Source organism: Meles meles, chromosome 16 (genome assembly GCF_922984935.1).
Source record: "Meles meles chromosome 16, mMelMel3.1 paternal haplotype, whole genome shotgun sequence".
Lineage (NCBI taxonomy): Eukaryota > Metazoa > Chordata > Mammalia > Carnivora > Mustelidae > Meles > Meles meles.
The window spans coordinates 61,186,157-61,199,274 of record NC_060081.1 but is presented as its reverse complement, the minus strand read 5'-3'; the positions used below and the strand labels follow the sequence as shown (position 1 = coordinate 61,199,274).

Here is a 13,118-nt window from a genome sequence, read left to right as displayed (position 1 = left end):
CCTGTGTGTCAGACATCATACTAAGAACGGCGTTTCGAGCATGAAGCCCGATGAGCCCACGGCAGCCCTGTGTGGCCAGCCCTGTTTTGCAGATGAGAAAACTGACGCATACGGAGGTCATGGTGCTTGCCGAAGGTCACAGAGCCCATAAGATGCAGCAACCGCAAGTGGACTTGAACCGTCTGAGTTCTGTGACCTCATGTCCCAAGGACCCACCTCCAAGGGAGCCAACAACAGGACCAGTATCAGTGGTCACAACCCCTCTTAGAAGCACCCAAGCTGGGAGCTCTTCAGCCACTCCGGGAATGTCTCCTGATAACAGCGACCCAAGCAGGGGTGGGGAAGAATGGGTGGTGGAGGTTGTATCAGGAATGTGTTGGGGTGGAGGGGGAGGAGGTGGTGCGGAGGTGAACCACCCCATCGGCAGCCATCAGTCCTGTCTCTGGAGAGAGGAACTGGAAAGGCACTAGCAGGCACCTACCCGAGCCAGGCGGGCTACAGCAGAGGGTAAAGGGGGCCCTCCACCGCGGCCCACAGACAGACCCTGGATAAATTAACCAAAGCCTCCTTTGGTACCATGGAGATGTCCATGGTCATCCCCAGGCAGCTGCAAAGGCAAATGAGCTAACCGACGCAGAGCCCGGAGCGCACAGGCCACGCTTCATAAAAGGGGACGTCACTGTACGTGATGTACGTGATGGCTTCCATTATTGCTTAGTTCCCTGGGTCTCACCAGGACCCAGCTACGCGGGGGTGATCAGCCCTGTCTTGCAGAGGAGGGGACAGAGGGAGGCTCAGAGAAGCCAAGTCAGGTGCCCCGGCCACCATCCAAGATAGAAGTGGGCCCGCTGGGGATCCTGGGTCTCCGGGCCCTAGGCCGCCGTCAGTCCTTCTGTCCAAGGCCACTGGTCCCAGCTGGCCTCCAGCAGGGAGTCCATGCACTGGGGACTAAGCAGGGCTCCAAGCCAGTCCACTGTCCATATGGGGAAATGGGAGCCAGGACAGGGGGAGTGGCTGATGTATGGAGTGGCCACATATGGAGTGAACGTGGGACCCTTCTGAACCTCGGAGGCCGGGTCCCCAACTGACCCCCTCGTCCCTCCTCACAACAGCCCTGCGGAGAAGGTGCCACCAGCACCGCCCTGTCCACGGAGGAGGCCAGAGGAACGTGGTGAGGGTGTCAGTCCAATGCTCCCATTTCATAGATGGGGGCTACGTCCCATTCCAGCCTCCCCTCCGGCCTCCCACACTTGAACGGAAGCTCCCCGAGGGCAGGGGTCTTCACCTGAGTCCTTCTTTCCTTTCACACTCGCAAAAGAATTACCTGTCAGACTAGGATGTGTTCCCACAGGTGGTTTGGAATATGGAAAGGACTCTGGATCCAGACGGGGGGGATACGAACAATGACAATAGGAAAAGCTAGTACTTATTTAGGATCTACTTCGTACCGTTCTCATTATCCCATTTATAAATGAGGAAACGGACACACACCAATTACGTGATGGGACTAAAGTCTCTTAGCAGCTCACCGACAAGTCCCTCCATCTCGGAGCTTCTGCCCACAGGGAAGGCCCCGAGGAAGGAGCCTTGGCTGGGCTCTTCTTGGTAGGGTCTAGGGCTGCCTTGGCTCCCTCAGCAGAACTCCGTGCCATCGGCTGATCCAGTGCAGGCTGGAGGGGTGGAATGGGGCATGCTGATGGCCACATTCCCCTCCCCCATCCTCCCACCTAAGGTTCACACTGCCCCTTCAAATGTTCCCAAAAGCCCTGAACTGAGTCATGGCCACACTCATGTCACACGTGAGGACGTAAAGTCTCACGTTGGCAGGAAGCTGCCAACCCAGGAAGTGGAAACCCAGAAGCCAACACAGATCTAGGTGATACCAAAGCCCATCCTGCCTCCACGGGACCCATAGGAGGCATGGGAAGGGCAGTCTAGAAGGGTTGGCACAGCATGTGCAAAGATCCTGAGGCAGGAAGGCCAGACGTACAGGGGGTTATTGCATGAAAGGTCTGGACTGTATGGGTCCCAGCTTAACTGGGTTACTGCTGGTGTCTGGGCCAGGTCTGAAGAGGTCTGAAGCAGGCCCTGAGAGGGATAAGTCTGGCAATTTAGATCAGAAAGTCCTGAAAAACTGAGAGGGGAGACCATGAAAGTTTTCTCAGGCCCCTGAGGGTATGTGATGGGGCAGGGTAAGGGTAGTGAGTCTTCATCCCACAGTGATCCTATCAGAGCACAGTAACCTCCAGCTCCAGCAGGCTGGAGGGACAAGAAGGGTCCTAAACCATAGTGGACTTCCCAGAGGAGAGGACATCACAGCTGAGGTCCAAAGGCTGGGCAGTGTGTGAAAAGAGGCAGGGGAAGTATGATCCAGGCGGAAGGGCCTGCTTGGGCAAAGGCCTAAAGGTGGGGTCATTAAGAGAAAGGAAGGGAGCCAGTCAGTGTTCAGTACGTAGCTTCAGTCTCCCCAGCAGCAAAATGGGCAAAAAGACAGGCACACAGTGGGTGGCTCCAGTGTTCCCATGCCCACTTCCCACCATCCCCCATATCAAAGGCCCAAGAGATCAGTCACTAAAAAGCTGCTGCTGGGTCCTCCTGACCATGGGAGCATCTTGGGGCTGGTGAGGACCCCCCCCAACCCTATTCTGGCTTCTACCCCAGAGCCTATACCGAGCAGCCAGGCCAGAGGGTGAGCAGGGCGGCCCACAGGCCAGGAGGCCACAGTCCCCATGCTAGGGAGGCTCTGTGAGACGTCCCCCTTCACAGACCAAGAGCTTAGGCTTGGGGCAGGGGGCGCCCAGGCCGGGGTCACAGAGCCAAGCGAGTCTGGCCCCTGACCGAGGGTGTGGGCACAGGGAGGGTGAAAGGCTTCAGTCAGAATCGCTGTGTGATCTCGAGTTGAGGGTAGGGCTGAGGGGTAGGGAGGAGGGAGAAAGCAGCGGGCCTCCATCCTGCGAGCCTCAGGTAGAAGCTTTATGGCCGGTCTTGCCGATCATCAGTCTCAGGCTCAGAGGCTCCCCCGCGCCACGCCCCCCCCCTCCGGCGCCGCTCCCCCCTTCAGGCTTGGCATGTGCGGCCCCCTCCCCCAGGGCTTCCCCACCTGCTCCCCTTGACCCTTCACAAACTCCAGTACAAGGAGGGAGGGATGGAGGGAAGGAGGGAGGAAGAGACAAGGGCAGGGAGGGAAGGATGGATGGGTCCCCCCCCAGGGCCTGGGACAATGAAGAGGTACAGGCCTCAGTCCTGGGTCTGTCCTGCCCCACAGCCTACACCCCAACCAGCCCCATCTCCTGCCACCACCTGAGGGGTCCCTGTGGCCGGGTTTCTGACCTCCCTGACCTACACAGGGCAGTGGGCAAGCCAGAGACAACTCCAGGTCCCCAGCCCCACCCAGTACGGGCCCAGGCACAGAACAGGGACCAGGGGATGTTTGCCGAGTGAGCAAGGAGTGAGCGAAGGGGGAGCCAGGGACCATCCATGGGCCGGGGCTGCCGCAACATGTCTGGTCCCATGCTCGTGGAGCAGACATGCTTGGGGCTGGCAGGCCTCAAACCGGCTCCGCCAGTGCAGCCGGGGCGGAGCAGGGGCTGCAGGCTCGGGCTAGCAGCAGCCGAGGGGTGCAGAGGTGCTGCTGGGGACAGGACTCGCAGGCCAGGGAAGGCAAAAGCTAAGTGGACCCTGGAGCTCCCACTAACCCCAGCCCCACAGAGACAGAACCATTCCAGCTCCTGCCACTCTCAGGTTTCTTCCTGAGCAGGAAGGGTACTGCTTTCCAGACTCCAGGCCCTGCCCCGCCCTGCAGAGGGCAGGATCCCTTCCTGATAGGACCTGCCTCCACCTGTCCACAGCCTAGAAGCCCTAGAGGGAAGGGCAAGGCCGGGAAGTGAGTGGCGCAGGAACGGGCCGAGGCAGCAGGCCACCTGGTGTAAAACCCCACTCTGTCCCTTGCTGCTTCATGGCCAGCTTCCCCAGGGACCAGGGGAACCCTCAATCCTCTGGTGCAGAGTCACGTGGAAGACACCACCAGGCAACCGCAGGTCTGCCCCAAAGCCCCGCGCTGCAGGTGGACATAGCCGGAGGCCAGACGTACACACATGTCCTTACTCCCCACAGAAACGACAACAATAAGACTACCTGCTGATTACTTCATGTTTACTGTATGCCTGCCATCAGACCTGGCACTTGACACTCCTCGCTTGGTCTGGTCCTCCCAGCACCGCTAGGAGCTAGGGACCCCCAGCAGAGGAAACCGAGGTCCAGTCACGTGGCCAGGGAGAGCCCAGGCTCCTGACCCCACGCCTGAGGTCACACTGAGCAGCCTCCCGCTCCCCAAGGTAGTTCAGGGCAGGAAAGGAATCTCGGGTACTCCAGAAATCTGGAGCTGCAACTGGGGAGGCAGGATCCATAGTCCCCAGATCCACAGACCCACGGAGTCCTGAGAGGGCAAGCGCCAACCCTGCCTGGCTGTGTAACTCAGGCAGCGGGTATACCACTTTGAGCCTCGGTTTTCTCATCTGTAAAATGGGCAGGGTCCTGACCATTTCACCTCATGTATAGGAACTGGATGGCTCAGTCCAGCCCTCAGGAGAAGGTGGAGGCACTGGAAATTTGTGCCTCCAGATGGGCTGGGGAGAGGAAACGATCATAAACCAGAAACCACAGTGGTCTGTGACGGGGACTCAGCCCCTCATCACCAGCAGCCCAAGAGAGGAGGGACGACTTCCCCTGCCCCCATGCAACCCAGTTCCGAGTCCTGTCGGTCCCACCCCCAAACACATCCTGAAGCCACTTCCTCTCACCATGGCCACCCCCCTAGTCCTGGCCCAGCCTCCTCCTCCAAGCTGGCCAAATGGGGGCAGAGAGCCTTTCTGGAATGTCAGTCTTAACCACCGCTCCCCGCTTCACAGCCCCGACAACACAAAGGACAAAGTCCTCACAGGGACTTCCCATAGCCTACAGAGGACTCTCCCAGGCCCACCCCCTTCTGATCTGCTCACACTGCCCACTGTTTCCCCTTTCCCTGAGAACCCGGAGCACACACTCACTCGGGCCTTTGCCCCTGCTGCTCCCTCTGCCCAGAGCACGCGGTCCCCAGACCCGTCCATACCTCCCTCCTTCACTTGCTTCAGGTGCTTTACTCAGACGTCACAGGCTCAGAGGGCCTTTCCTGGCCACCTGTTTAAATGGCAACACACCCAACCAGCTCTGCCCTCTCTCTCTGAGTCTCGTTTCAAAAGCCACCTCCTCACACAAGGCCTCTCTTGACCTCCCCCAGCCCAGGCGAAGACCTTCAACTTCTCCTTCCTAGCACGGCCCACAGCTCTGATGACACAGCTCACGGTGAGAACACACAGCTGAGGGGAACAGAGACCACTCCTGTCTCACAGCTGAATGTCTACAGCACATGGAATGGGCAAAACAGTCACCAGCTGGGATGCCTGGCTACCATCCGGCCAGAGTGGACACTAGCCGAAAGCACAGGACCTAGCATGGGGTGGATATCTGGTAATACTGAATGGGTGGATGGGTGGACAGATGGACAGATGGATGGACAAATGGATAGACAGATGGATGGGTGCGTGGGTGGATGGATGGACAGACAGATGGCTGGACGGACGGACAGACAGATGGATGGATGGATGGACGGATGGATAGACAGATGGATAGGTGGATGGATGGATGTATGGATAAGTGAACAGGACACACACAGGGGGCTTGGGACTTGCCAAGGATGCCCAGGGCCCTGAGAAGGGGGCCCAGAGAAGGGATGGATCCGCCCAAGCTCACCAGCCAGGCTCTGGCCTCTGCAGCTGCAGCCAGCCCGGCCTTTCCTCCTGCACAGCCCGACTTTCATTTCCCATCTTCTCTGTCTGAGGAAGCTCTTCCCCCGGGGGAACTGGATGAGGAGGAGGGGCGGGTGGCCCGAAGAGGGGGGCTCCGAGGCTCCATCTGTCCCACCACAAAGGGGCTTTGTCTTCAGTGCCTCTGCTGAACCCAGGCAGACCAGAAGCCACCCCTCAGCCACCCAGCAGGTCCCACCACCCTGGTCAGCCCAGCCAACAGCTCAAAAGCCAGACCCCAGGGGCGGGCACGGTGCTGGGCGCAGCCCTCTGAAATCTCATTCAGCCCTAGGAACTCTAGGGTGACCCCCATTTTGCAGATGGGGAAACTGAGGCTCAGAATGGCAAAGATACCTTGCCAAGGTCTCCCAGCCCACAGAGAACAAAGCTGGGTTTCAAACCCATGCCTGTCTGGCACCAGAATCTTCAGCCATGGTTCTCAACCCACCTCATCTGGAGTACAGACCTGCTGGGTTCAAGAGGGTGGAGGGGCCTTTCTGGAGGCAGAAATGGACAACCATGCCTAGCCCTGCACCCAAGCGGGGAGACCTTTGCCCTGGCAAGGTTTACCAACAAGGCAGGGAGGCTGGGCCCTGAACCCAGAGCCCTTGCCCCATGCCCAACCCATGTCTCAGGCACCTTCAGAATCGGCCAGCCAGGCCCCAACACGTCTCCACCACTTCCTGCCAGGCGGGCTTCCGCAGGGAAAGGACGTCCAGGCAGGCAGAGCAGGGGCTGAGGATGCCACCCCTCACCTTGCTGCTCCCCCATCAATCCCAGACCTGCCATTTGTCTGGCCGGCGCCCACCTTCTCTCCAGGGCCACCTCACCAAAGCCACAATGCCAAATGAATCAGTCATGCCCAGCAGCCTCTCCTCAGGCGCAGGGACAGCACGGAGACTCGCCGAGCAGGTGCTCAGGGCTCTCTGTGGACAGGCACCAACACCTCTCAAGTCAAAACCCTACCACTTCTTGGGGCTCCAACAAGAGGAGCTGCTCATCCCACACCTTCAGGCCTTGGTTCAAGCTCCATCTCCCCACAGAGAACTATCCCTTCCTTTCAGGTATGTTATGCACCACTTCCTCCAGGAAGTCCTGCTCCCTCCAAGGCCGCAAACTAGCCTCTACCTTCTGCCCCAGATAGGGGTTCTTGATCCCTTTCTGGAACCCCAGCCTCCCTGGACTACTTTCACTTGGCAACGGTAACTGAGCACCAAAGAGCCGGGTCTGACCCTCTCTATGTCTTCCCTTCACACCTTCAGCAGGAGGCCTCAGCAAAGCCTGGCAAGGTATTGAGGTCTTGTCTGGTTAGTCTAGTCACCTTCTAACTACCTTGTACATGAGCTGACAGTCCCCACCTTCCCAGGCTATGCCTGCACCCACCAGATGAGTTCCTACCTCCAGATCTTCGCCCAGGATCTCCCTTCTTTCTGGCATGCCCTCACCATTTTTTCCCTTGTGAGCTCCTGCTCATCCTTTAAGACTAAAGGTGGCACCTCCTCTAGGAAGCCCTCCTGGCCTTGTAATGGGCTGCCACAGTTCCTACAGTGCCCACCCTGTGGTAGGGCAATGATCAGGGTCATGTCCACCTCCACTGGAGTACGGGCTGGTCCCAGGGTGTAACCCTTGGGGTCTCCAGACCCCAGCACAAGGCCCAGACACCAGCAGCAGGTCATCAAGAGTCCAGCTGCCAACTCCCTACCCAGAGAACCCAGGGACAGAGGCCAGGAACAACTCCCAGAGGCAGCAATAAGCCCTATTTTGCCATGCTTCCCACAGATCTAAGGTATGGGCGGAGTGGTGGTGGGGGGTGCCTTCTGCAAATGGCCAACTGGTAACCAAGCCCACGTCGTTTCTAAAACTAGGGCACAGGAGAGAAACGGGAACAGCAGAATTGTCCCCAAATAGAACTGTGGCTCATCTGGTTCCAGGGCCTTCGGGAACACCTGGCAGGGAGGGGGGTGGGGAGCACAGGTGGCTACTCCCAAGGCTCTGAAAGGAAATCTGAAATTTGGAGGGCAGGAAGGTCAATGTCACCACAGTCACTGCTGACACCCTGCCCCCTCCCCTCGGGGTCAGTCCAAATCCTGGAAGATGGCAGTCCACTCCCACTTACCCTCCCCTAACTGCAGGGTGTTCCCTAAACTGTCCTAACTCTGAGCCTCTGCTCACATGGGTCCTCTGCCTGGAACGCTGTTCCCCCTTCTTACCAATCAGAGTCCTGCCCATGGTCATAACCATAACCACTAGCTGGGGCCTTTCTCTAAGCCTGGCATGGGCAGAAATCTGGGAGAAAATGAGCTTATCCAGTCTTTGCAGCAGCCCAGTGAAGAAAGACATCTGCCCCCATGTCACCAGTGAAAAACTGAGGCTCAGTAAGAAAAGCCACTTGTCCAGGGCACATGACAGAGGCGGCGGGTGGACCAACTGACATGGTGGGACCCGAGTGCCAGTAGCCGCAGGGCCCCCAGAAGGCCTCGCCGAGCCTGGTTCAGCCTCCTAGGCAGGCCCAGCCTTGAGAATTTGGCATAATTCAGGGACAGAGTGCACAGGGAACAGCCCCCACCAGACTAGACTGGAGCCCTCACCTCCCCCAACCCCAACCCTAGGGTGGCTGCTGACTAAGAAACCACACTGGTTTGATGTGAGAGAACTATCTCCCCCATGATAGGCACAAACCCACTGCACAGATGAGAAAACTGAGTCCTGGGAGGGGACAGTTTCCCCATCTGGAAAGTGGAATCTACCCCCCAGGAACCTGTGACATCTCTCTGTGGTCTGGTGGAGCCTATTTCCTTTCTCTGAATCTCAATTTTCCCATCTGGAGCATCTGACTGTCAACCCTTTCCTCTTCGAGTTGATTCCAATGATAAGAAAACAGCAGCTCAACTGTGTTGAGGGCATACGACGTGCTGGCTTTGCTGACAGCATTGCACACCTCACTTGATCCCTGGAACAAGCTCACGACGTAGGTCATTAGGCCCATTTTTCAGGTAAGGAAGCTGACACACAGAGAGGTAAACTGACTCACTACAGTCACACGGCTTGTGGGTGACAGCAGTCAGAGGTAGAGGAGAAGCCCTGGGGTTGGGGGCTGGTACCTTCCCAGAGCAGTCTCCTGGCCTCGCCACTGTGAGAGGAATGCCAGGGAGGGGCTGTAGGAGAGTCAGGGGTCAGACAGGAGGCAGAGGAGGGCTTGGCCTGGATGAGGCAGGGCTGGCCTGTTGAGTTCACGGGGTCCTGGGGGCAAATTTGTGAACTGTGTGACCTTGGGCAAGTCTCTTTGCTCGTCTGAGCCTCCGTCAGGTGAGAGGGGGCCAGAATGGCAGCCCTGTGGGATGCTGAGAGGACCAGACCCAGGCACTCGCTGGGAACAGACCCAGGGCCCAACCATGAGCTGAGGGCGCCAGTGACTTCTGAAGGAACACCGGGGGCTGGTCACCATTCCCTCAGGAGCACGGCTGCATCTCATTCTCCACTCAGAAGGAGTCGGAATGTGGGCACAACCTGTCCCTGAGTCCTAGAAGGAACCCTCCCCGCTCTGCCAGCCTTGCAGACCATGTGACCTTGGACAAGTCACTTAACCTCTCTGCACCTCCAAATCCTTTCATGGGGCTCTGAGAGAGGGGCTCCCACCTCGGCAGATGGTGGGTTCATGGGGTGGGCGAGGGGTTAGTCCCATCCATGCAAGCAGAGAGACCAGCCAGGGTGACCCTAACTTGGGGCCTCAGTTTCCTCATCTGCCAAATGAAGATGATTACAATGGTTCTGCCTCCCTCCTGGCCCTGCCAGGGATGCTCACAGGGGGCTGTGGCAAGCGCTTAGTAAACTGTCAAGGGCAGTACCGAGAGCGATGGTTCCCGCTGAGGCAAAAAGAACCCCATGACTTGCCATCTAGGGCAGAATGTGTCAGCACCGTGAGGGAAGGCAGAGAAGAGGCAGCAGAGTGCAGAGCAGGAACGAATGGACTCAGGGCACAGAGGGTAGTCACTAAGAACTTTCCAGACGCAGAGGTATCTTAGCCACTTAGACAAGTATTGAGAGGGACGGCCACTGGGCAGTGGGCCCACAGAGGCCAGGCACAGGGCTGGACAGACACACAGGGAGACAGCCAAGCACTCTGAAAGGCTAAAGTGCCACCTGAGTACAAGGGAAATGGGGGTGCAGCCGCAGGTGGGTGAGTCACAGGTGGGAAGAGGCAGGAGCCAGGCTCAGGGAGGCTGGATGACGCTGGTCATTTCCAATCCACCCGGTCACCAAAAAAGTCTGTTTCTCGTTAACCTTCCCCTCGGCCACGTCCCATGGGACAAGCCTGCCACAGGCACAAATAACCAGTGGGAGCCCCGGGGATTCCGCAATCAATTGGCCCACAATTCCCATCCAGAATTCCCGCCTTGTCAGGGAATTGCCTTCATAAGCACAGGCACTCAGAACCATGAAGCGCTTGCCGTGTGCGGACTCAGCCAAAGCAGCCATACATTAGCCCAGCTGACCCTCACACCACCTTGTCGAAGCTGGCCCTGGCACTGTCATCCCCATGTCACAGAAAGGGACACTAAGGCCCCAAGCAGTTGTTTCCCAACAATCCTACCCAGCAAACATGGAGTCAATATTTGAGCCCAGAACCAATGGGCTCCAAAAGCCTTTTGCTACGTCTATTCCCTTTATGCCACGAGTATCCACCAAGTACCCATGAGATCAATCCATGGACCTGGGAGCTCCTGCAAGATCCAGTACTCCAGATCTGAATGGAGATCCATCAGCCAGAACCAGAAGCCCAGAAATTCAGGACCACCTGCTCCCAGCAACACACCAACCCTATACGTGGGAAAGACTTCGGCAGGCTGGGTGCCCACTCGGTGGGAATCAGATGTTACAGATCACCCAGAAGCCAGAAGTCTAGGCTGTGCTGGGAGACGGTGGCCCCAGCCCTTGTCCCCTCTGAGACTCAGTTTCCTTTCCTGTGTAATGGGAACAAAAGTTCTGCCCACCCCACGCTGGGGCAAAGGATGGAATGGGCCACCTTGCTGTGACCTGGCTGGACAGGGCATGACATGAGGACACCCACATCAGATGGAGTAAAAGGCAGGCCAAGGGAAGGTAACCAGGCCTGAACAGGTGGGCTGAGTTTCCAGACACCATCACTACCCTGACCTTCACCCCCAGCATCAGAAGCCAGCTTGTGCCGGCCTCACAGCCCAGCGGGTCTGGGAACCCAGAGGACTCTGTCAGGCCTGCCCTGGAGGACCCTCCATCTAGGATCCCCACCACACAGCCTTAGTGAGGGAAAAGTCCTCCCCGCACAGAGCAGGAAACTGAGGACCAGGGTAGGAGACACTCCTCATTTTATTTTGGAACCCCCTGGGTGGTTCTGCTGGGAGAAGAGGGTCTGAGGCCCAGGTTAGAAGGATGTCACTTGCTCAAGGTCCTACAGCACGGAGCCGGGGAACGGGGGTTTGGCATCTGGCCGTGGGCTCTGGGATCCTCCCCATTCATCTATCCCTTGACTGGGCCCCACCCAGGCTGTCCCGTGGGAAGGGGCAGGCTGGCTGAGTGGGGAGAGGCCTGGATCAAAAGACAGGAGGCAGACCTTTTTCTCCCAGCTTGGATAATATGTCCTTGGTATTTCTGGCCTCAATTCCCCCATCTGTGAAAAGAGAAGGTCAGAACAGACCAGGCATGACAAACCCATGGCGTGTGTACAACATGCTCAAATCATCTGCCAATGGCAGACATTACGAATCCCCCACATCACTCCTTCCCGGGAAGCCAAGACTGGGCCTCAGAAGCCTTCTCAACACAGCAGCACAGGCCTGGGCCATCCTAAGACTGAATACTATCTGAGCCCTCACGAAGGAGGGGAGGGAGAAAGATGTCCCATTTACTGAGCATCCAGTAGATTGGAGGCACCGGGAGAAATGAGCAGATTCCATCTTCGCAGGGGAGTGTGCCGAGGCCGAGGCTCCTCTGGACATACAGTGGGGACGGGGCCTTGACCACCAGGGAAGGAAGCATGCACTGGGCCTGCTTTCCACCGAATTGTGAGGCAGGGCCGGCCCCCAGGTAAAGGCAGATACAATCTCATCCCACTCTCCCTTTGGCCTTATCAAGGGTAAGCCCCAGGCCCACTTTGTAGCTTCAGAAACTGAGTCACAGGAAGGGGTTGTCCACTGCCAGAGGAGGAAGGACTTGGGTCGGGTCTGGGTCTTCCCCACCCCTATTCATCTAGTCAATGTGTGCTAAATGCCTTATTTCAGTCCCCTTGGGGCATCCTGGAAGCCATGACTCCTACTATCCCACTTCACAGATGAGGAAACGGAGGCGCCCCAGAGGAAGTACCCGCACCCCCACCCCTGCCCTGCCCAGTGACTTGAGTGGAAACCAGAGTGGTCGGCAGTGGAGTTAAGAGGGTAACAGTGGTGGGGGGGCAGGAGCAAAGGGCTGTAGGGATCCAAGGGGAGAGAGAGGTGTGGGAGCCACACGACCCAGGCAGAAAGTGGCTTCTCCACTCTGGGTCTTAGTATTTATATCTAGAGAATGGATCGATCTCACCTAAGGCAGGCTTTTCGAGAAGCTGGGCAGAGGTAGACCAGTAGTGCTCTCCCCAAGCTGAGCCTCCTTGCACAGCAAGGGCAGAGCAGGACTCAAGTCCCCCAGCACATGGGAGGCTTTCCCAGGCCATTCCCGCCCAGACCAGCACCTTCAGACCCCACGAGCTCATCTGCTTAAAGCCTTCACCACACAGACGAGGCGAGACCCACTGGGCCCATTGAGCCACCCAGTAGAATACCACTCGAGGCAGGTCCCCCTCCCTAAGCACCTGCTGGCCCCATGCACTGGGGCTGTACAGCCCTCCTTTAACTGTCAGCTGATAGGGAGATATTTATTGTCTCCATTTTCAAGATGAAGAAAGTAAGTCTCAGAAAGTTACAGTGAATGACCCAAAGGTATACAAGCACAGACAGTCAGAATTCAAACACAGACCCGTTTGATTCCTGAGCCCTCATCATACCTCTGGTCTCCAGCTGCCTGCTTCCCACCTCACCGCTAGCCTCTGGCCACCCTGCATGCACCGCCCCAACAGCTGGCTGCCCCCCTCTCCTGCCTTCCTGCCAGTGAACTCCTACTCCACGTTCAAAGCCCAGCCTGAAATGCCTCCTCCTCTTGACTCCTGATCTAGGCCCCCACAGAATGCTTGGAGTCCAGCCCACAGATCTATTCCTACCAGGTGCCTTGAACAGCTCCGTACCCACCGCCTCCAGCATGGGGCTGTTCACA

General features: G+C 57.7%; 1 protein-coding gene across 3 annotated transcripts in view; it reads right to left on the bottom strand.

Annotated features, from left to right (window-relative positions):
* Nucleotides 1–13,118, bottom strand: part of SRC (SRC proto-oncogene, non-receptor tyrosine kinase) — a 50,293-nt gene that overhangs the window by 34,217 nt on the left and 2,958 nt on the right. The window lies entirely within an intron of this gene.